General features: G+C 31.8%; 1 pseudogene; it reads right to left on the reverse strand.

Annotated features, from left to right (window-relative positions):
* Positions 1–239: 239 nt before the first annotated feature.
* LOC124993722 (CTD small phosphatase-like protein 2) overlaps positions 240–26,529 on the reverse strand; it is a 132,477-nt pseudogene continuing 106,187 nt past the window's right edge.

Genomic DNA, 26,529 nt, shown 5'->3' on the forward strand with positions numbered 1-26,529 from the left:
CATCATATTAGTACAAGTAAACAAAGTCTTCAGTGTCCTTTACATTTCAGATTTTGTGTGACTGACACAGATGTGGAAGAGATCTCGTCCTTATGAAGAATTCCATGCTTGCTGGAAAGATTTGTAGGCATAATGAAATGTTTTCTTCATTGATGAGATGAAGTCTTCTGTTTTTCAGGCAAATTGACAACAAAACAATGAGTAACACACTTCTTTAGAAAGTTGAGTGAAAGTAATATCTAGCTGAAAAAGTCATTGACCAAAGATAACTGATATGCAAAGGCATGTGGTGAGTTGTCAATTATTATAGTTTTTGAAAGATCCCTACCAAGGATATTTAAGTTCTTTATATAGTTTCCTTGTACACAAACTCAATGTTCGTGGAAAAGCTGGTGCCTGACCAGTTGCTTTTTAGGGTCTAGTAGGTTCAGTAACTTGTCTGCATACATCTTCTTAGAAGCACTAAAAAGAATGATCTCATACATCTGGGACATTTGTTCAAGGAATTCCCTGAAGATGCTCTTAATCTCACATAAATCTGATAAATGACATCTTGGATAAGGACTGCAAAGGTAAGTGCTGCATCTTCTCGATCATTTAGGCTTCAATGCCCTACTGTTTCATCCAGGCCTAAAAGTAAGGAGAAGGAGAATTCTGGTGTGCTTCTTGTTGGAAGAGCAGGTTTCCTACTTAGTTGTTCTTCTGTCGGTGGTGGAACATGTTTGATGAAATAATTGGGGTCAGATACTTCCCAGTCTTCTTCATAGGTGGCGTCTGCATGGGCTGATGAATAACCACTTTCTGGAGTTACTGATGCTGTAAGGAGTTGGATATCATGATTAACTGTTTCTTCTGCTTCTTCTAACCATTATTTATCGATCGCCTCACTTGTACTGCTTGATTTGAGTAAGCTGCTGCATTAGTTGAAGTAGTAGTACTGGTAGTGATCTCATCCACCTGTTCCATACCAAGTTGCTTTATCATCTCTTCAGCTTCCATAGCCTCTCATAGGGAATCTGATCCTGATGTTTCGTTTTTAATTGCTGGTGAAAAAAATTTGAAGACAGAAGAAAATATGGTCCCGAAAAATGTAGTCTTGGAGGACTGCCAGAGGAAGGATTCTCTTCTAATTTCCCATTTTGTTTTACATGTTGATTTGTCATTTCGTTATTACCAGCTTCTCCATTTACTTGACTTTTCTGTCTTTCTGGAGATATCTGTTTATAAGACTTTTCTCCTGTTCTTGGTGATGATGTGATCAAAGTATTACCTATATCACGTTCAATTCTACTCCTCTTCGAAGAATTTTCTCTTTTCATTGTGAAAATCCAAAAGCAAAGAAAAAGAATGCCTGTAATTCCGGCAGCTCAGGAGGTTGAGGTAGGAGTAGTTCAAGTTTGAGATAAGTCTCAGCAACTTAGCAAGGTTCTAAGCAATTTAGCAAGACCCTTGGGTGTGCTTCCTTTAAGAAACTTTTTAATAGAAGACAAGAGGCCATTTTCATTCTTTGGTGGTTTTTCTCCTCCTGATGGTAGCCCATCATCAACCTCTGAATATTTCCTTTTTGCTCTGGCACTGTGTTGTGTTTGGATTAGAAGTGTCCTCAGGCTCCGAGGATGACCTCAAATGCACAGTGTGGGGTGTCTTTTCTGCTTAGCCCACAGCAGCAACAGAACCAGTTCCTTCAGCAAGTTGCCATTTCCCGCCTTCATCAACATCATCTTTATCATCATTAACAGCAACATTTCTAAATATATTTCCCTCTTAATTAAATTAATTTGAGTCATATTTTTCTTTTTAATAACCAAATAATCTGAATGACATGAGACACTAACTTGCTTGCTGTATTTTTACATAATGTGCAAAATAAATGTTTGTCCACACTTAAGGCATAAATTGACATAAATATTTTGTAAAAAAAAAACTTTCTATAATTTTAATTGTTATAGATAGAATGATGCATTACATAATTCAGGAATAGGTTGTGCAACAAAATCAATGTCTCGTTTTCATTACATTATAACATTGCTGGAGTCACTCAGATCATTTGTCATATATAACTGTTGCTACCCCCTGTGCTTTAGAATTTATTACTGCCTTTAAAAAACTGACCATTGAGATAGTTTTACTTATTCAAAATTACTATCAATGTAAAATTCATTTTTTTCTGCATAAATAGATATACCTAACTAAAAGGGATGAAAAGTCCGTATTATTTTAAAGTAGTTACAGATATGAAAAAGTCAGAAAATAATCTGTAGTTCTAGAATCTACAACAGTAGCTCTAGAAATGGCTAGGGAAAATATCAGACAAAGATTTATAAAAAGACAAGACTAGTAAATTCCTGAATAATTGTGTACTATTTCAGTGTGCTTTTCTATCTTTTTCCCCACTGGTTTTGCCACAGTATATAAAATACTGTAAAGTCACCATTTCTACTTTGTCTGCGATCCAGGGTTTTCTCAGAAAAACTCAGAAAAGTTTACTGCTAGGGATTCTCTTGGCAATACACTCTATTTCAAATTATTTATCAAAGTCAAATCCTTTATGGTGAATGTCAGGCATACACACTTATTTTATTACTATAATACCAGGAAAATTCCTGAAGTATAGGCCTTTCTAAAACAGTTGGGTACCATAATGGTTAAGAGCACCTTTTTCAGAAGTCAAAATCCTATTGCTATTATGGATTAATGTTGTGATTTTGTGCAATCTGTTTCTGTATCAAAGTCTCCATTTCATATACATAAGTCAAGAATGTTAAAGTCACCCACATGTTTGGAGATTTCTTTTATGATCTGATATAATCCATGTACAATTATCATCACATAGTGTGACACTAGTATGTATTCAAAAGTTACTTCTATAAACCAATTGTATGTATGAATCCTGTTTGTAAAACAGATAAATTGCTATATATTTCCTAAAAAAATCATAATTCTGATAAAGAAAAACTAGGAAAAAAGTTTTATTTTTCCACAACAAATATTTAAATGTCTACTTCTCTCAGTCCCTATAAGAACTAATAATAATTCAAAGATGGAGACTAGATTATAAGTGAGTATATCTAATACAGTAATTATTGGTCTATGACTAAGAGAAGTATTTTTAAATATCAACTAGATCATACTAGTTTTCAGTTCTTAAACTTGTAGGAGGAGATTCTGAAGAGAGAATTGAACAAGAAGGGTATAAATTCCTATCCCAACTATTCTCTTCTAAACCAAAGGATATTACACATTTTAGCCCTATAACACTGCAAATCTTTGAATACAAAAGCCCCTGGTGCATGAAATGATTGATGATGATACTTCTGATGCTGTAAAGTTATAATCTGTCTCTTTTTCAAATGGGATGCCAAGACGACTAATAAATTCCCTAACACTAGAGAGAAAGGCCTATGGCATGTGGAGGGTCAGACAGAAGAGAATAGATTCCTATTCTGAGCTTTCTAAAGTACAGGTCCAAAATCCCTTATCCATAAAGTGTTTTTCTTAAGGTTGTTGCAATTTCTTTTGGCAGCTAAACTGAATGTGAATGATGAAAGGATATTATAGTCTTTAGTCTGTAGTCATTTTGGTGAATATCCATACTGATAGATTTGACTGGAAAGTGCCGTTATTGGTTCCATTGGGCGTATTGAATAAAATGCAGTCTGTGTACTGCATTATTTTTAATGGTGAAAAAAAGCTAAATTCTGAAATATATCTGGATTTGAGGGTTCTAGATAAATAGTTGTGAAAACTTGTAGAGTTGTCTCTTCCAAATTTTACTTTTCCCATTTTTATAACTTCCTATGTATCTGTGAGTGTTCTAAATATTTTCTAAATGTGAATATATTATAGGTGTATGCTAAGTCAAGTTTATATCTAGAATTTTGTAAAGATGAACTCATAGAAGTAGAGAATAGAACAGTGGTTAACTATAGGTGGCGTTGGAAGTTACCTGTGAAACAGTAGAAAATTTCAGATAGATTGGGAAATAAGTCTGAAGAGATCTATTTATTATACAGCATGGTAAGCATAGTAAATGTTGTTTGTATTTTTGAAATTGACTTAATTCCTGGAAATTGTTAAGAGAGTAGATTATAAGTGTTCGCACCAAAAAGAAAAAAAAGGTAAGTATGTGAAGTAAAACATACAAATAATTTTAGATACTATGTATGAAACAAAGCAATAAATTGCTTTTCAAAAACTCATGTCATTATTGTTTATTCTATTTTAATTATTATAAAATGATTAATAAATTTTAATTTTTTTCTTTCTGGGACTTCTATCAAAGCAGAAATATTTGGAAGTCCTGATGAATTTGCATCTTGTCTTTTGTTACAAATTCACTCATATCATTTGCCCAAAGATAATTTTGTATGCTGTTAATTCATAAAATCTCTCTGTATTTAAAGTCAAAATCCATTTTTCATCTTTATTACTTAAAGTTATATTAAAAATATTTTGATACAACTTATTATTGATGTTTTCATTATGATTAAAATACTTTTGAATAAACACATACAACGAATACTTATTTAGAAAATACATTTTAAAAATAAAATGTTCATTTTCCTTTAATGTTACATTTTGTAATTTGTACATAAACTTTAGTTAAAAGTTCACTGATAGAATTTTCATATTGAGAAAAGTCAATTTTATTGAAATTTTCTCTTGTATGTAATATGAAATGAGAGAAAAATATTTTTCCTCTAATAATTACATCTCCAGGAGTCTTTTTTAGTCTTGATTGAATTTTAATTATTTCATTAAATATCCGAATTAAATAAATTAGAATAAGCAATGCTAATAGACAATCTTTAGTGTCAATTTTGATCAAAAGGAAATGGTATAAGTAAACAATATGACAAAAGCAAAAGAATTCATATGATGATTTGAAGGGAGGGAGTGGCAGGGTGGATTCTCTAAATATCTCACTGAGTTTTATTTCCGTATTATCTTTCTGAAACACTAATTAGCCCAAAGTCACATGTCAATGCTTCCATACTGAATGTTAAATGCTTATGTTTTGTTTTAGTATATAGTACTGAATTTATTTCACTGTTTATTTTCTGTTTTATCAAATATTTTTGTACTCACACTTCATAGTTTCATATCAGCCTTAGAATAGTAAAATGTGTGACAGACAATTTGATTGAGATATCTTTGAGTCTTTAAATTGTTTCATGGAAAACTAACATACAAGAGGTTTAATACAAATATCTATGTTATTTGTTTTGTCAGGAAATGTTACTAGGTGTTTCACTGATGCTATTAATTTTATTCCAAATTTTGGGCTCACAAAGAATAATATCATATTTTTTGACTTAATTAATATAGAAAAATTATCTTTTTCCTATCAAAGCATATAGAAAATTCACAAAATCTTTTGTATGATCATTTAATTTCTCAACAATTTTTAGTATGTATCTTATCTCAGTTGTTTAGTTTTCTAAGTATTCAGATTTTCTGTGAAATTTTATGTTGCCATTTTCTGTTCTATGTCTATTTTAGTTTGCTTAATATACTGATTATTAGAGCTAAAAATTTCTAGTTTTGGTAAGAAGATAGTAACAATGTTGGGCATGTTTGTCTCCATCTTGACTAAAATTAGACTAAAATGTATGTCAAAGGGTACTAAATTCAAGGATATAATATGTTTTATACTAAAAAGTCAGTAGAAATGATTTAGTAAATTATTTTTTAAAAAAAGATGAACAGGATCTACATCATGATACTGTGTCTTTACCTTATCTTAGTAACTTAGTGCTGCTACTGTACCTACTACTTTCACATAGACACACGAGTGAGGACACATATGGGAATCTAGTTATATTTGGTCTTGTGTTATCTCACTCATTCCTCCCTCTCTCTCAAAGTTGAAACAATTTGTGTATTGTTTTTATCTCAGAGTAGTTGAACATTGTTTGAAATAAACCCTCTTAGTTAAATAGTGTCCTTCGATTTCTGATGGATTTAGGTGGTTATGTTTTATAGATTAATTTGGATTTTGCTCATTGTTATGACAGATAAAATATTTCGTGTTCTGCATTTGAATTAGTAGAACTCTATACATTTTAGGTGGTCATTTTTCTTGCAGTTTATTGTAAAATATTCCCTAATGTTCAGTGGGATATTTTTTGAACTATGATCATATTTAGAAATCTGTTTAACTCCAAATTATACTTGGATTAGATATAAATATGCATAATAAAATTATATATGTAAATAAAACATAGATTGTATATGCAAATATAAATTGTATATATGCCAGAAACTATCAACTATGTATATAAATGTACTATAACAATATATAAAATACAAATAATTTTCAACTTACTTAAACCATACATTTTAGTTCTTTTATATTTTTTCAGGTATTCTTCTATCAGTATATTGTTAATTTCATAATTGGTTTGTGTGTGCTGAAATAATAATTCTTTATATACATACATATATATATGCACACTCATATATATAAATTCAAAATTATGCAAAGGGTAAAATATATAGCTCTTTGAATAGAGATATATAGGTATATATAACTTGAGAGAAATTGTCATAATCCAACAGTCAGTTAAAATCTGATATGTGAATGATTGTTGTTTCTTGCATGGTTTCTGCTTTGTAGTCAGTGAAGTCTGCATATCATGTCATTCAATAAATTAAACTTTAAAACTCCTTTTTTAAAGAATACTTATATATTGAGCAAAATAATGCCATGATTATGATTTTTAAGAGATCTCGCAAAACTTAAAAAAATTCTGACAATTAACAACAGAATTTCAGTTTATACTTGGAACACATAAATTAAAAAACAAAATAATATGAATAGCCCTTGAAACCAGCTGCACTCCTCAATTTCCTGTGGCTCATATTTAAGAGCCCTAAAATATTCTTTTTCCAAAGCTAATTTGAATTGAGTTTATCTGATTTGCAACCAGAACTCTTCTTAGTCAAGTGGCTATACAACATGTGAAAACCCCTTTGTAATTAAGTTAACCAAATAATTTATCATCCAAGCTGGGATAATTTTGAAAATGAAAGGGAATGCCATTAGTAATTTGTACTTGAATATAGGCATAAACCCAAGCTGTTCAGGGAAAATTGGAATGGCTGCCCATGCTACCTGCAATCAGAGGACTTGAACATTCTTTGTCAATTTGATATTTTGCCACCAACTCTAACAATATTACTGCATATAACTAAGCATAGATAAGTACAAGTAAAAGTTGAATAATTTATTAAGCATTAATGTCAATTAACTCACAAATGAGACCATTCTTTCGTGCTTCCTATTTCCTCTTCCTCCCTCTTGAAAATTTAAGTCAGTATTCTGTCTGATATACTTCATTGATTGTTAAAATTCCAGATCAAGATTTTCTCAGCTAAACACTGTTCAAGTAGATCCTTCCTTCATATGGAGGTTTTGTAGAATACCTTTAAGATTTGTTCCAAAACTGAGAATCTTTCAACAAATTGTATTGTGTAGGATAAAGTTACTCTGAAATTAAACAAAAGGAAACTATGTAATGGGAATGAATAATGTGATAATTTATGCAGAATCATGTAAAACATGACTATACATTTCTAAACAAAAAAATGGAGAAATGTAATAACCAAACAATCAAGTTTATTATGAGAGTGCAAAGTCCTTGTATTCTACAGTGTACAATGACTGTAGTGAACAACAGTTTATTCTGTGTTTCAGAAGAGCTAGAAGAGAGGTTTTTGAATCTTTCTGACAAAGAAATGAGAAATGTCTAATGTGATTGATTTGCTAATTGCTCTGATTCAATCATTGCACATTCCGTAATGTATCAAAATATCCCAATGTGCCACAGAAATATGTGTAATACTTTTATGTCAACTTTTTTAAGAAGTTTATTTTGTGTGAAGAACTCTTCTACATATATATATATATATGTGTGTGTGTGTGTGTGTGTGTGTGTGTGTGTGTATATATATATATATTTTTTTTAAGGGACCATTCACATAATTATACATGAGTGTTACCTCTAGGACTGGAAAATGTTGTGGTCTTACTTAAATCTTCCTAAAACTTTTATGTATTTTTGATCCTATCATTCTTATTTTGCAGACTAGTGTAATGAAAAACTTGAGTAACCTGCTCCAAGTAGTTTGATTAGTGAATTGAAGAATTGATTTCAGAGTTTACACTTACAAACACAGTCATTCATCCAATAATTATTTATCAGGCAACTTCCTCTGACCAAGGCACTGTACTAAGTAGCAAGAAGATGATTAGGATTGGTGGCCAGAATTTGTGATTAGAATTGATTTCTAGAATACAATGGGAGGTGGTATATCTCCCATTTTAATATATCATATAATTTTGCCATATAGATATCATAGTTGGATATTAGAATACATATATGTATCACTTATACAATTAGTTCAATATATGTGCACATATATCCAAGTGTCTCTGGATAGATAGATATAAGTTATGACATGATAATATATTCAACTGAAATTGTAGTATTAGACTGATTTAAGAAGAAACTATAAAATAACAGAAAGGGATTTTCCAGTTAAAGTGGCAGTGATGAAGAAGATTCCCTTCTTTATCATCTGAAGATTGAAAGAGTGCTACACAGATAAATCTTTTGTGTATGATTCTGTAGTTGGAAGAGGGAGGGATGGGAATAAGGTAAGGCAGATAATAACAGAATTTTCTGTGTAGCTGAACCATGGCAAGAGGTGTGGGATAAAAATAAATTCAAATGAAGAATGTCCTTTTTGCTACTTTGTTGTTTGTGGTTTCTTCTCCAATACAGCCTGCCTTTCTAGTTAGTTACAATAATGGTAAGAACCAGTGCACAGATGCTCCAATAAGATTCCAAACCTGTGTGAATCCATTTAGATATAAATGTAGGTTGTGACAATTTTCATTGTTCACCTAAGTTCTACATCAGAGCTCTGCAATTGGAAACCCACAGAGGGTTCCTAATGTGTAAGCTGATATACAACCAGTTTTGTCTTTTTCCAAAGAAAATATCTCCAGAAAATAATTTTAATAAAATATAAAATAATTTTAGAGTATATTTAATAATCTCTTAAAATATAGTCTCTGAGCTGAGTGTCCCATTCAAAATATAAATATATAATATATAAGAATATATTGTTTTATATAAAATTAATGTATACATATATTTATGAATAATAAATTTATAAATATAGATTTACAAATATAAATTCATATTATATGAATATATATTTAAGACTATATAATATTTATGAATTTTATATAGAAATAATATAGAATTTAAATATACATAGAGGATTCCTATATTTGGGGAAATTTTTTGTTACCTTTGACAGTTTCTGCTTGTTGCAAAAAATTGCTATTAATTCCAGAAGAGAAATATATCATGAAAAAGAATCACTAAATTGGGGGGAAGTCAGAAAATAATTCATGTAAGCTTGTTGCGTTTTAGTTTGTTTTGGGGAATTTGATAATGACTGCATCTAACCTTAAAGTGAGATTCCAAGATTGTTCATTAAGTGAGAGGAAATGCCATATGAATTATTTGTCATAAATGAGAAATTATGCTGAAAAAATTTTGCTTATAGAATCTGTAATTTGAACAAATCAATTACTTCTAAGTAATGAATAGTTCAAGGAAACAAGTGCTAAATATTTCCAACCTATGTCAATATAGTCTTAAATTTTCTAATTTACATGGGGTTTCTATTTTTAAAAAGTGAGAAAAAACAAGGATTTTTTTTTTATGATAATGAACTGTTTTCATAAGTTTGCAGATAGGATAATATGAAAACTAAAGTAAGAGATATTAGTTTTTCTTCCTCAAAAATAATCTTTACTTTGAGAATTTATTTCAAATTTCCTTACCATTGGTATTTGGAAATATTCCTATGAAAATCCATGATGGATTTTTCATGCTTCCTGCTCCTTAAGCGTGTATTATTAACCTTTGTATGATTCCTTGCCTGAAAGCTTATTAACCACAATACAAACTGTGATTCATTTTTAAATACATTCAATGACTCAGTTCATTTTTCATTTCTAATACAAATTAGAAGCAGATTATTGGCAATTTCCAGTTATTGCGCTTTGTCAAATCCCTCATTGACTATAATTTGTTAAATTTTCACTTTAAATGTTGATAGATAGTATGCCAATTGTTATTTTACAGGAAGATTATGAACAAAGTGTGGTTTATAGACACAAAGTGCTTTGAGAGTCTAATTCTATGTATAAGCTGCTTTAGGTAATTTATTAAATACTATGTTTAGAAAAAAATTATGTGCTTGATATATAACTTGTACAGTTGGATTCTCAATGTTATCAATAATGTAGTCAACACATTTCCGTGAATAAGTTTGTTTGTTAACTACTTTTAACACAAATAGTTCTTATTACTATGTGGAGTGCATGATAATATTTTCTATGTCCTTATCTGGTTCAATTTTTGAAAAGCTACCTGTGAAAAATTAATTTCATAATGAGAACCTAGAACAGTTATATCTAGTGCTAAGAATATAGCAGTTCTTTACTAAATATATTTTGAATTGAATTGAATTAAATTGAATCATATTAACAACATAACATTCTGAATTTCCTTTCCTGGAGCAAAAATATTAATAATATTTCATCTTTCCAATCATTTCTCTTATTAATTAATTCATCTATTAGACCAAGGTATATTTATTGAATGCTCATTATTTATAGAGAATGCAGATTGAAATTTGGGGAATTGTGAAAATATGTAAGATAATGTCCTTATGAAAAGATGCTGATAAAGTCAGAGGAAAAAGACCTGAAGCATGAAAAGGCATATTACAGCAGAGGAAACAAGTTCTAAATATTCATTTTCTGTGAGCACATGAGCCTTAAGGGATTAGGGGTGAAGTTCTCTTAATTCGAGCGAAAGTCATTAGTTAAAACTGTCATCACAAAAATAGTTACAGTTGAAATGTAGATGTCAGTTATTCAACATTCAACAAATATTTAGCCATTCTTAATAAAAGCTTGTATCTTCTAGTCTATGTTAGCAATTTGCTTGATCAAGTCTAGTTAAATAGTGAAATTATTTAATAATTCTATTACTCCATTGTTTTCCAAAATACTTCTTTTTTATTCCTTTGAAGTAAATTCTCTTGTTTTAGGTTACTTTAGCTCCCTAATTATCAGAGACTTGGTCAATGTTTCTACAGACTATGAGTGGTATTAGTCTAATGTTTGAAATTTTCATATATTTAACACCTAAATTGTCTAAAATTTAAAATTATTAGAAAATTAAATAAGACATATCATAGAGAGATCCAAGATGGCAGACTAGAGGGAGGCTGTGTTCCTTGTTGCTCTATAACTCAGGTTTCAAGCAGAGAATGTCTGTTTCTTGGTGAGGCAGTCTTTGCTGCTTTTCAATCCCCTGCTGTTTACCCCATTTGTCCACTGTGATCACTTGCAGTCTGCCAGCATATCAACTACTTTTTGAGTGCAGATTTCTCACTGACTGGTGCCTATAACCCACCATTTGTCTACCTCTTGCCTGCCCATTACCTGCCTTTCACCTATTCCTCACCCACCATCTAAAGTCCACCTTCCAACCATCCACCGGTAGCCAGCAGACTGACCGCAGACTGTCGGTGGTTCACCAGCTACCTGCTGTTGCCTGGAAGTCCACTGTCACAGAACCTACAAATTTGGTTACATGTGACTGCCACTATTTTGAGACAACAAGGACCTGTCAGACCCCTGGCCAGACTGACTGAGTCCCATTTCCAGAATCCCTCAGCATGACCGACCACACCCCACCTCCAGGACCCCTGTCTGACCGACCGCACTGCAACTCCAGGAACCCCGGCCGACCACGCCCACACCCCAAGCTCCCCATTTGCCAACACGTTTGGAAGCCAGAGCAGTCATCTTGGATTATCTTGGAAGCAGTGACTCCCATCTTTAGGTGGGGCAAATCCCATCCTGAGACGCCTGGTGGAGACTGGAAGCTAATTGTCAGGTACCTCTCATGCATCAGACTACTAAAGACTGGGAGGTTTTAATAATATATGACCGTTATAGTGTAGATTTCTCTTTTTTTAAATTTTCTCCTTTTTGAAAAGTTTTAAGTTTTTATTTCTTTACTTTTCTTGCTCTATTTTCCTTTTGTATACCTGTTTCTTCACAGTCTCTTTCTCCCTTTTCTCTTACTAACAACCAACTTCTTGTTTGTTTGTTTTTGAGGAGCTGAGGAATGAACCCAGGGCTTTGTGTTTGTGAGGCAAGCACTCTACCAACTGAGCTATATCCCCAGCCTAACAACCAATTTCTTTTGATTAAACTTTCACTCTTTCTAAGATCTAGAATTTCTATATACTCTTTTCCTATGCCACTAAGAGTTACATCCTACACCCCTCCCCATCCTCTTTGACTTCCATTAGAAACTGTAGAACTTATTGCAAATCTATTTGTTACCTTGTAGATAGTAATTGAACTCATTCTGTTTACTATGACAATATTGTTAAGTCTTCATAGGTGCTATTTGGTTTAGGGCTGCATATTGTCTGTACTGGGCACTGCTAATATTAATCTCCCCCTAAAAGAAGAGATTTTGGAAACCTATAGGGTCACTGTAAGTCTATAGGGGGAAAATTGCAATACCCCAGATCTGCACTGTTAGAGGGGAAGATACATGAACAACATGAAAAAACAAGGGAAGAAAATGATCCAAACAAACCTAGATTCTATATTAATAGAATCCATTAACAGTATGGTAGAAGAAATGTCAGAAAAGGAGTTCAGAATATATATGATTAAAATGATTTGTGAAGCAAAGGATGAGATAAGAGAGCAAATACAGGCAATGAATGATCACTCCAATAGTTGAAGGAGCAACTGCAGGAAGCAAAAGATCATTTCAACAAAGAGATACAGCTTTTCCAAAATAAACCAAACAGAAATACTTGAAATGAAGGAAACAAGAAACCAAATAAAAAACTCAATGGAAAGCATCACCAACAGACTAGATCACTTGGAAGGCAGAACCTCAGACAATGAAGACAAAATATTTAATCTTGAAAATAAGTTGAACAAACAGATAAGATGGTAAGAAATCATGAACAGAAACTCCAAGAACTATGGGACATCATGAAAAGACCAAATTTAAGAATTATTGGGATTGGGGAAGGTACAGAGATACAAACCAAAAGAATGATAAACTTATTAAATGAAATAATATCAGAAAATTTTCCAAACCTGAAAAGTGAAATGAAAAATCAAATACAAGAGGCTTACAGAACACCAAATGCACAAAATCACCACAGATCCACACCAAGCCACATTATAATGAAAATGCCTAACATATAAAATAAAGATAGGATTTTGAAGGCCACGAGAGAAAAGCATTAGATTACATATAGGGGGAATCCAATATGGATATCAGCAGATATCTCAGCCCAGACCCTAAAAGTTAGAAGGACCTCAAACAACATATTTCAAGCTCTGAAAGAACATAGTTGCCTACCAAGAATCCCATACCCAAAACACTAACCTTCAGATTTGAAAATGAAATAAAATCCTTACATGATAAACAAAAGTTAAAAGAATTTACAAAAAAAAGCCTGTGCTGCAGAATATTCTCAACAAAATATTTCATGAGGAGGAAATGAAAAACAACAATGTAGGTCAGCAAAGGGAGGAACTACCTTAAAGGAAAAATAAATCAAAGGAGAAATCAAGTCAAGTTAAAAGCCAAAAACAAACCCAAATGACTGGAAATACAAATCATATCTCAATAATAACCCTGAATGTTGATGGCCTAAACTCATCAATCAAAAGACATAGTCTAGCAGATTGGATTCAAAAGAAAGAGTCAACAATATGCTGCCTGCAAGAGACTCATCTCATAGAAAATGACATCCACAGACTAAAGGTGAAAGGATGTGAAAAAAACTACCACACACACGGACTCAGTAAAAAAGTGGAGTTTTCATCCTTATATCACATAAAGTGGACTTCAAGCCAAAGTTAGTCAGGAGGAATAAAGAATGGCATTTCATTCTGCTTAAGGGAACCATAAATCAGGAAAATATAATGATTGTAAATATTTATGCCCCAAACAACCATGCATCCATGTACATCAAACAAATCCTTCTCAATTCCAGGAATCAAATAGACCACAACACAATAATTCTGGAATACTTTAACAGTCTGCTGTCACCACTGGATAGATTTTCCAAACAAAAACTAAACAAAGAAACTATAGAACTCAATAACACAATCAATAATTTAAACTTAACAGACATATAGAATATTCCATCCATCAATGAGTGAATACACTTTCTTCTCATCAACAGGTCTTCTCTAAGATAGACCATACGTTATGCCACAAAACAGCCCTTAGGAAATGCAAAGAAATAGAAATACTACCTTTTGTTCCATCAGATCATAATGGAATGAAATTAGAAATCAATGACAAAATAAAAAAAAAGAAATTACTCCAACACCTGGAGACTAAATAATATGCTATTTAATGAAGCATGGATAACAAAACATCAGGGAGGAGATAAAAGAAATTCTTAGAGGTAAATGAGAATGATGATACAACATATCAAAATCTCTGGGACACTATGAAAGCAGTACTAAGAGGAAAATTCACTGTATGGAGTTCATTAAGAAAAGAATAAAAAGACAACAACTAAATGACCTAACATTACATCTCAAAGCCCTAGAAAAAGAAGAACAGAACAACACCAAAAGTAGTAGAAGACAGGAAATAATTAAAATCAGTGCTGAAATCAGTGAAATTGAAACAAAAGAAACAATTCAAAAAATTGACAAAACAAAAAATTGGTTCTTTGAAAAAGTAAACAAAATAGATAAACCCTTAGCCACACTAACAAAGAGGAGAGAGAAAACTCAAATTACTAAAATTCACGATGAAAAAGGAGATATCACGACAGACACCACTGAAATATATAACATAATGAGAAGCTACTTTGAAAATCTATACTCCAACAAAATAGAAAATATCAAAGACATGGACAAATTTCTAGAAACATATGATCCTCCCACACTGAACCAGGAGGACATACACAATATAAACAGATCAATTTTAAGAAATAAAATAGAAGAATCCATCAAAAGCATACCAACCAAGAAAAACCCAGAACCAAATGGATTCTCAGTCACGTTCTATAAGACCTTCAAAGAACTCATTCCAATACTTCTCAAAGTGTTCCAAGAAATAGAAATGGAGGGAATCCTTCCAAGATCATTCTATGAAGCTAGTATCACCCTCATACCCAAACCAGACAAAGACTCATCAATTAAAGAAAATTTTAGACCGATATCTCTGATGAATATAGACACAAAAATCCTTAACAAAATCTTGGCAAATCACTTACAAAAACATATTAAGAAGATAGTGCACCATAATCATGTGGGGTTCATCCTGGGGATGCAAGTTTGGTTCAAAATCCAGAAATCAATAAATGTAATTCATCACATCAATAGACTTAAGATTAAGAATCACATGATTATTTCAATTGACTCAGAGAAAGCATTCAACAAAATTCAACACCCCTTCATGCTCAAAACACTAGAAAAAACAGGAATAGTAGGAACATACCTCAACATTGTAAAGATTATTTATGCAAAGCCCATGGCCAACATCATTCTTAATGGAGAAAAACTGAAAGCATTCCCTTTAAAAACTGGAACAAGACATGTATGCCCTCTTTCACCACCTTTATTCAACATCATCCTTGAAATACTAGCCAGAGCAATTAGACAGACCAAGAAATTAAAGGAATATGAATAGGAAAAGAAGAATTCAATCTGTCATTATTTGCTGATGATATGATTCTATATTTAGAGGATCCAGAAAACTCAACTAGAAAACTTCTAGACCTCATAAATGAATTCAGCAAAATAGTAGGATATAAAATCAACACACATAAATCTAAAGCATTTTTATTCATAAGTGATGAAACATATGAAAGGGAAATGAGGAAAACAACTCCATTCACAATAGCCTCAAAAATAAAAAATACTTGGGAATCAATCTCCAAAGAGGTAAAAGATCTCTACAATGAAAACTACAGGACATTAAAGAAAAAAATTGAAGAAGACATTAGAAGATGGAAAGATCGCCCATGTTCTTGGATAGGCAGAATTAATATTATCAAAATAGCCGTACTTCCAAAAGTGCTATATAGATTTAATGCATTCCTATTAAAATCCCAATGACATTTCTCATAGAAATAGAGTAAGCAATCATGAAGTTCATCTGGAAGAACAAAAGACCCAGAATAGCCAAAGCAATCCTGGGCAGGAAGAGTAATGCAGGAGGTATCACAATTCCAGACCTTAAACTTTACTATACAGCAATAATAACAAAAGTGGCATGATATTGGCACCAAAATAAACAGGTAGACCAGTGGTACAGGATAGAAGACATGGAGACATTCCCACATAAGAACAGTAATCTCATACTAGACAAAGTTGCCAAAAACTTACAATGGAGAAAAGGTAACCTCTTCTACAAATGGTGCTGGCGAAACTGAAAATCCATATGTAGTAAAATGAAACTAAACCCCTATCTCTCACCCTGACAAAAGTCAACTCAAAATGAATCAAGGATCTAGGAATTAGACCTGAGACCCTTCACCAAATAGAAGAAAAAGTAGGCCCCAATCCTCATCACGTTGGTTTAGAACCAGACTTCCTTAACAAGACCCCCAGAGCACAAGAAATAAAAGCAAGAATCAGTAAATGGAATAGATTCAAACTAAAAAACTTTTTCTCAGCACAGGAAACAATTAATAATGTGAAAAGAGAGCCTACAAAGTGGGAGAAAATCTTTTACACACACACTTCAGAGCCCTCATCTCCAAAGTTTATAAAGAACTTAAAAAACTTTACACTCAAAATGCAAAGAACCCAATCAATAAATGGGCTAAGGAACTGGGAAGACACTTCACAGAGGAAGATATACAGGTGATCAACAAATACATGAAAAAGTGCTCATCATCAATAGTAATTAGAGAAATGCAAATTAAAACCACCCTAAGATTTCATCTAACTCCAATTAGAAGGACTATTATCAAGAACACGAACAATAATAAGTTTTGGCGCGGATGTGGAGAAAAAGGCACACTCATACTTTGCTGGTGGAGTTGCAAATTGGTGTAGCCACTCTGGGAAGCAGTATGGAGAGTCCTCAGAAAACTTGTAGTGGACCCACCATTTGACCTAGCTATGCCACTCCTTGGTTTATACCCAAAGGACTTAAAATCAACATACTACAGTGATGCAGCCACATCAATGTTCATAGCAGCTCAATTCACAGTAGCTATATTGTGGAACCAACCGAGATGTCCTTCAATTGATGAATGGATAAAGAAACTGTGGTATATATACACAATGGAATATTACTGAACCATAAAGAAGAATAAAATTATGGCGTTTGCTGGTAAATGGATGAAGTTGGAAAATATCATGTTAAGTGAAATAGGCCAAGCCCAAAATACCAAAGGCCAAATATTTTCTCTGATAAGTGGATTATGAAATATTACAAGGCGGGGTGGTGGGGGTGAAGAGAAGAATGAAGGAACTTTGGATGGTGTAGAGGAAAATAGGGTGGGAGGGATGGGGGACAGAAATAGTAGAATGAAACAGACAGTATTACCCTTTGTATATATATGATTACATGAATGGTGTGAATCTACATTGTGTACAACCATAGAAATGAAAAGTTTGTGTACAATGAATTTGCGTACAGTGAATCAAAATGCAGTCTGTAAAAATAAAAAATAATAAAATAGATGTATTATAAATTGATTTATTACATAATGTGGTTTATTTTCTACCTCTGGATTAAAATTCTGATTTTTTTATGAAAACTTTTAGATTAAACCATAGTGCTACAATTTAAGTAGTGTAAGAGCATAATACTTCTTAGGTTATCAACACATTCATTGAATAATATAATTTTCCAATTTCTAAAGATTCATTGGCTCCATGAATGGTTTAATCTCAAATCGCAAGCTCTATGTGGAAGTTCCCAGGCATATTATATAATCTAATTGGTCTCATTTTAACTTACTTCAGAAATTTCCTCTTTTGAGTTATTTCTTTTTTGAACATATTTAAAGGAACTTTAAAACAGATGCTTCTTTTTCTCTTTCTGACTGTTCTCTTAAAGTTGCTCTTGAAATAACATATACATAAACCAATTATGAATTTAGTTATTCTCTCAGAATCTGAGCATGGAATAAGTTTTGGAAGAGGAGAAATTGATAGAAATCAAAACCTATTGTTCAAGAGAACCAGATTCAGCCACATGTCAAAAGGAAAAGTACCCAGAGTACAAAAATAAGCATTTTGACCTAAAAAAGAGAAATCTAAAGGTCAAGGGCATTAAGGAAGCATGAAACGACTACTGTGGAAAATATTTGCTCACCCTCAAATAGCTCCAAGGCTCTTCCAAACAAAACTAGTTAGCCCTAATATTGCCCTTCCCTTGTTCTCCAATGCATGCTCATAGGAAGTAAAAGCACTATGTTCTAATCTCATTTTCTATGGATTATTAAGCAATGAAAATTATTAAAAAATCCAGTGTTCTTGTAATTCTTTTCTTCTTTCAAACTTTCATTTTTAATATGGAAGTGTGACTAAACCAGACAATGTATAAAGAACACAATGGGTTTTAATCCTTTAAATAAGACAGATGTTACAAAATATTTAAGATATATTTTAAGACTCGGCCATGGTTTTCAAAATATCTTTATTTTTATTAGTATCATTTAAGCCTGCAATTTAAGCCTCACTTATAACTGTTTCATGAAAATTATAAAAAATATGAAAATAAGAGAAAAAGTATTACATATATGCACAGGAGAAATAAACCAAAATTCATTTTTAAAAAATATTTTATTGAAACACATGGAATTGGAATGAAGGAAAAGCTACAATTTGATACAGCCTTAGAAGGGACCATGTGGGCCATAAGAAAAATATGTATAGATTAAAAATAATCTGTTGAAGCAAGAAAGGAAAAGAGAGGTTTCTTTAATTATGAAAAGTGTAGGACAGAAGAATTAACATGCTAATTGCCTCTACATAGTACATATATGCCAAAAAAGACCCAATAATAATCTATTACAATTTCTATCAGAGCTGTAGTCTTCATGTAATATAAAGACTGAGCAATGTAACTTGAGACAGAGTATCTAGCTACATTATTCAATGAAGCCCACATTCTTAAACACCAAAACCTCTTCTTACTTTCTCAAATGTAGACAATCATAGTTAATAAAAGCATTGTAAGAAAGCTCAATTAGCACGGAAGTGTTTAGTATACCTTGTCACCCAGGATCCTACAGCTGTAATTAGAGAGAACCTCAAGGAGCAGGCAATTTCTTCCCAACTTTCTAGGGGAACCTCTTCACAGAACTTCTTATCATAAATCACTCCTTGATAACTTAGCTCTCTGCTACCCCTGACTGGCAACAACAGTCCTGGCAGTTATGGCAATAATGGTTTCATCTTTATGTTAACAACTAAATGTATGCATTTGTATACAGTGTAATTTAGTTTCATCTCTTCTGTCTTATGAGGGGGGAGTTAGTCTTTGTGTACTTTTTAGCCATTGATTTGTTTTGTGAATGTTAGTTAACATTTATCCATACATTTACTGGTTTATGATGAGGAACATCTTAATCCTTATAGTTTCTAGTATTGGTTCACTATATTCTCCATTTGGTTCTATATTTCTCTGTCTTTCCTTTATTGGTTCCCTGTCTCTCTTTATCTATTGAACCTTTTAGATATATCAGTAAGAACATGCATGTCTTTGCTCCCCATCTTTTGACTTCTCTTTTGTGTATTTCACATTTTTTCTCTCTGTTGAATACAGTGTACTTTTTAGGTCAGTTGAATTTCCTTTTAGCTGCATTCAAATCTTTGATTAAAAACCCTTACCACTTCTTATTTTATTTCATAACTCTATGAGTTCTACCAGATTCTTTTTATTTTTTGTATCTGCTATGTCACTTTCCTAAATTTATTTCATTGGGCAGATATCTTCAATTTTTTAAAGAACATTTTCTTAGGCTTAATGACCTTAGTTTCTCAGAGTCTATGTCAGATAGTTTTATAAATTTGAAATATGTGAGGAGCAGTCTGACATCTGTTTTGCTGTTGCTTGTATTTTTGTTTTCTCACTAGTGATGTCTTTTTTCCCATGTGCTTAGTTGCCCTATTCTGTGTTCTGCTCATTGTCATGTTCTACTGCCTGTAAGAATTCCCCAAATCCTGCTCTGAGGGTGTGAGCTTGTCTTCCTAAAGAAAGAATTTGCATTTGTTCCTGTCAAATACTTAAGGAGCTACAAATGCAGAAGCAAATTTAAAAATCCACAAGAACAATTTTATGACTTTGTCAATATTATGGATGACATACTTTTTTTTTTTTTTTTGGTGCTGGGGATTGAACCCAGGGCCCTATGTTTGTAAGGCAAACACTCTATCCACTGAGCTATATCCCCAGACCCAGATGACTATTTTTATTTCTGTTAACTAGCTTATGAACCACTGGATAAAATGTATACAATTATATACCTATATCACTGTATCTATACATGAATCTTCTAAATCAAGCTTTCTTATAAAATTATTTTACTTTCTGTATACTTACAGTACGGGTAAATTTCTTTGCTTTTTGCCTCTATTCTATTCTGTGTATTTTTATTTCCTAAATGTTACAGATTTGTACTAAAACTTTGATGTCATCTTATTAATCAGTACCTTACAATAATGTTGAGAAAAAAATGTTTCAGTGTGCATGCCACACTGAAATAATCAGATTCAAATTGAAACAATTTCTGTATATTAGAATTTAATTTGATATTTGTAGTTGAGTTTTTGAAAATACATTCTATTAGTATTTGACTGTTTTTTAAAAATTACAAACAGCTCTTGCTTTTTATCAAATAAATATATTTTCAGCATTCATTGTATGATTTTTATTCATGGTATGATGTTATAAAAATAGCTAAATCTCTTTTTAGACCCTTTTAATATAAGTTTTTAACATAAATTGAGTAGTTGCTGCTTTTTTCTTTTGTATTTAAAAAGTTTTCTGTTTAGTTTGTGCTCACTTCTTAAACTAAACTTTTTCCATCTTAATGTCTCCAGGCTTTACCTTCTCCTTCACTTTATTTTTTTAGAAATTTACCTCTTTGTCTAACTATGAATGTCACATTTTAGTCAATCCCACAATGTTCATCTATTTTCTCTTATGCATTTATACATTTGTCTTCTATCATTATATGATATAATTTAAAGTTTTATTTCAAAATTAATAAATTGATTTCTATGCTGTATTATTGATTTCCTAAGGATTAAGGGTAAATTTGCTTGATTTAAAATATGTGTATACTAATTCTTGAATGTATTTGATGATCATATAACTAAGTTTTATTGAGCCTATGGCATGTGTCTGACAATAGTGAGTTTGGGTCGAGTGATTAAAAAACAAAATTTTTTGTTAACAAAATTAACAAAAAAATCTTTGCCTGTACTAGAATGTAAGTGCCATAAACAGTATTCAGTGATGAAGAATTTTAATGATTTTCCAATTTTAATATTTCATTTTATGAATTAATAGAGTGCCCTGTCTTATTTAATATTTTATCCAAAATAATTAATATATAAATCATTATTTTCTCCTAATTTTTATTCTAACTATAATAAAAGTATAAAAATCACATATATTTTAATAATATAAATTATATAAATGATGAAAAATCAGTTTTTTGTGTATTTATACATTCCAAAATGAATAAAAAAATCTTATTTCCTAAAACGATTACATGAAGAGAATTTTTTTCCATGTAACTAACAGATGTTGTATTTGGCAGTGGGATAATAAGGATAAATAATACTATGTAATTTTCCCCAAATAGTTTGTAATATTATGAAAGAAAGGCAAATGGAAACAGATTTATTTACTTGCAGTAATAAATTTCATGGGCCCCAAATTCAACCTCATAAGTACTAAGTTTGGCAATGCCTTGGTCAGTACCTCTAACAGCTTGGCTCATATTCAAACTAGTTTGTCAATAAATTTTAATAAAACACAAATTTTAGGATATATGTTCTTAACCTTACTTATAGTGAATTAAACTGATTATAAAGTCTAGGTTCCATGCTTAGGCTCTTGTCCACTGGATGAACTACTTAGATATGATAAGTTTGAGAGGACTTTTAAGTGGATTACTTGTCATAGTTGTCATGGTTGATTTTGGTTAACTTGACTAGTTTGAGGATATTTGGATAATTTAAAGACTTGTTTATTCTTGGTGCTTTTGTGGGCTTTGAGCCCATACCTCCTCTCCTGAAAGAGAAACCCAGGTTATTTTGGGTTTAGATGAGAATGATGGGACTGCCCTAGGAGATCTGAGATTGCTTCTGGAGGAGAGTGGCAGGTGAGTCTGTGGGTGGAATAGAGAAGATTCACCCTCATTGTGGGTCAGTGAGGGTTCACCCAATTCTCTGTGGAGTTGAATGGAAGAAAACATGAAGGTAAAGCTAATATTCTCTCTGTTCCGGGGTCAGGGCACCATTGTTCTCTTGTCTTTGGACTCCATGATTCCAACAGCCTTCTGGGATCTTGAGCTTTGGGCCTTTGACTGAGAATTACACCCTAGGCTTTATTAGTTCTGTGGCCTTTGGCTGTGGAGTGAGCCATGCTCCAACTCTCCTATTCTGTATGTTACAGGTAGTTTACTATGAGACTTCTCAGCCTCTGTATTCAAGGGAGCCAATCCCCTAATAGATCCACTTTCATATATCTATATATATATCATATTGATTCTCTCTGAAGAATTGTGATTAAAACAATGGTCAAGTGAGATTTTACTGTCCCACCATCAGAAACTTTCTAATACTAAACCAAGTAGACTCTACACTTTAACTAGAAAAGCAAATCAGAAAACTACAATTGTTAGTATTTGTTCCATATTTTCTTATTAATATGTTTGTGTGTATATAAATATGCATTTATAATATACCTTTAATTTCCTTCTTCTTTTATTCCCTTAAATAGAATATCAGTTACATTAACTCTACATTATAATATTTAAATTATTTTAATTGTGCATCATTGTATTTAAGTTACTTCATTCAGAGATTTTGCATTCTTTTCTGAAGAATGAATTTGAGTGTTTTGAGCTGTACATATGGTTCCTGCATTCTTTTGGACTGAAAAATAACATTGACTTTATCATTTTTACTTGTAGATTTTTTATATGGCTTAGGCAGATTTGTAGAGGTACCAAACTGAATGGTAGACTGTGTTATTTAATGTCACGTGTCAATACTGGTAAGACTATGATGACTAAATTTGTGATCAAACAGAAGTCTAGATTTCACTGTGAAGATACTTTTAGATGTGATATTTAATATTTAAGTCAGTAGGCTTTGAGAAAAATTGAATATCTACATCATATGAATGAGCTTGATCCAAATAGTTGAAGACCTTCAGAGAAAAGGCAGATCTCTCAACAGGCAAAGAATACTTCCTTAACTTTACAACATAGAAATTCTGACTGAGTTTCTAGTCTTCAATTCAAGACTACAATATCAATTCTTTCCAGAATTCTCAGCCTGCTGCCTGCCTTAAGATTTCAGGCTTTCTGACCTCTACAATCTCATAAACCAATTGCTTAATTGCTTAAAATTCCTTAAAATGTTTCTCTCCCCAACTCTCTCTGAGCGGGCGCACTCACACACACACATACACACACACACACACACACAAATGTATGCATGCAGCATGTGGTTCTTTTGAGAACAATGACTAATGCACTTACCATATTTTAAATATGTCCCTATAGCACACACACACACACACACACACACACACACACACACACACAAACACACACACATATATGTATAAAATGTCCCTTTCTATCAAATTACCAAATTATCAGCATACGAAAAAATACTACTTAAGTAGCAGTTAGAACTCTATTATAACATATTTAGTCTATAAAGTTAGGAGAATCAACTAAATAGAAGGTGAAATTAAATCAGCAGAGGTGTATAAATAAATAGCCCAAAAGTTGTAATTTTGGAAGTTTAGGTGCAACAATATTTCTGATTGTTGAATGATTTAGTGCCAAGCCTGAAAGCAATGTTGTGCTGTGAGTTTAACTGCTTGTGATCTGCAGTTCCCTTGACACATCTTAACAGCGAGATCAAAATCAGATAAAATATCTGAAAGTTGTTCATCTGTAGTGTAACTAATTTTCTGTGTTCTGAAAAGTAATGTATCATTTATTATCCTTTTCAATTAATAAATTTATTTGTGTTGTTTTGTAATACTCCAAGAACAAAAATGACCAAGAAATATATTTTCTAAGTAAGTTAAAAGTAAATTAATACATAAAATTAATTCCTCAAAAATAAATATTCTACAATTAACACAATTTGCCCCTTCTGTTTCATAAACAAGTCACAAAAATTCTGTTTATGCTATGGTTTTTCTTAAAAGTTTTATTTAAAAATTTTTTTGCCAAGTGGCATGCAAAGAAGCATTCTCAAGTTCTGTAGAATTTTCCTTTTAGTTTAATGGAAGTCTAAAATTATACTCTTTTCTCAAACAGAAAAAAAAAACTGTATTAAAATCATATTTCCATGAAATGTCAATGCCCAGAAATGTTGTTTCCTCAGTTACTATTTAATTTGTGCAAAGGCTACTTTAAACTAACAGTTTTTAGTATTTAACATGCTGGCAAACATGTCCAACAGCTGTCATGAAGTCATATCCTTTATTCGAATGCCGATCACTGGACTTCATCAGCCCACTAGGCTTATGGTGAATGCTTCTGTGGTTATAAAGTCCATTCTTTGCAGTGATTAATTTCACTAAGAGATATTTCCACAGAGATACCATATTCATAATTTTTTATTTAGGAAATTATAAATGACTTGAAATTATAAAAGTGTGATTACATGTTGAGAAAAACTAAGGCAAAATAAAAGGTGGACATAACTAATGCATTCATTTTGTAGAATGAATATCAAATGATGTGTTAGAATATTGTTAAGAAAATTTTATAGTTCAATTAACTAAAATATATAGTTGTACAATTTACATGCATTCATGTAGAAGTTAGTACTATATTTGCGCTGTTCACACAATATATTCTAAGTTAATAAAGTTTCAGTTAATGATAATCCAAACATACCTTTCATGAAAGTTTTTTTTTTTCCAAGAAGAATGCACTTGAATGATCAAATAGCAAACTATTTGTCTTATAACACTACTGAGTAGTAAGTTCTTCAAAGGAATGACTAGAATGAACACAAGAACATTTAAGAATTAAAGTTTAAATGCTGTTCCTAAAGTTATGAGTTATAGGTTTGGCTGGGTTCTCTTTTCACATTCTGAAAATTTGAACCATACCTAAAACATTCCAGTAAACATATAATGACTACTCTTTATTTCAACAGGTACCTATTTCTGAGTTGATAAAAATAGCCAAGGAACTATTAGTTTTAATAGCACCAACATTCCTATATTACATTCAATAAGTTAATTAGCAAATATCTGACTTTGATAAGAATCGAAGAATGCTGAAGTGGCTTGTAATGCCAGTCTCTAAAATTTATCTTTCTCATAAAATGCTAGATGAAATCATCTGATGGTCAAAAAGAGATTTCTGTTGAGAAAGTTAACAGTGACTGGGTGTAATTTCAAGTTATGCACTCATATATATAATATTATACTGAGTTAAGAGATTTTAAATTAAATTATTGTTATAATAATGACTAAAATTTATAAAATTTTTATTAATAATAAAGCAGTAGGAGAGACTGAGGAAGAAATACTAAAAAAAGCTGCATTTTATGTGGGAAAAAAATGGAAGAGTAGCCATAACAACAACATACAAGACAAATATAAAACAGATTTTAAAATGTATTTATTAGTCTCTCTGTGTATATAACTTAGACCAAAAACTGATAACCACCTAAAAATAAATTTTACAACATTTACTATGATCCAAGCACTTTATGACATAGTTTTGACTTTCCATTTTTCTTGTGGCAGTAAGGCAATTGACTATTTTGAGAGGTTGTACAACCTTCCACCTGCTACCAACGTTCCTTGTATACTATCTTCTATAAATTTAAGCCCTTACTTCTCAAAAGGAATATAGTTTAATCCCAAGACAGTGATCACCTTCAAACTATTTTTTAAAGTTTAAAGTGTGTCATGTTTCAAATCAATGCTTCACTAAATATGGGTGCCCTTTTGCCTGCAGTCTCAAGGTTGCAGTTTGTAGCATTTGAAATTATTTTGCTAAGAGCAAGGTTATTCTTAATAATATCCACTGCCTTTGTTGCTTTTTGTTAGTTTGTTTCTACCATAAAAATGAGCATGATATATATAGAGAAGGGGTACGTGGTGCATTTGAAAATAGCTTGTGTGACTACCTGTCTATTCAATTATGAATTAGCAATCACTTTAGGGGTACTGAAAA

This window comes from Sciurus carolinensis, chromosome 9 (genome assembly GCF_902686445.1).
Source record: "Sciurus carolinensis chromosome 9, mSciCar1.2, whole genome shotgun sequence".
Lineage (NCBI taxonomy): Eukaryota > Metazoa > Chordata > Mammalia > Rodentia > Sciuridae > Sciurus > Sciurus carolinensis.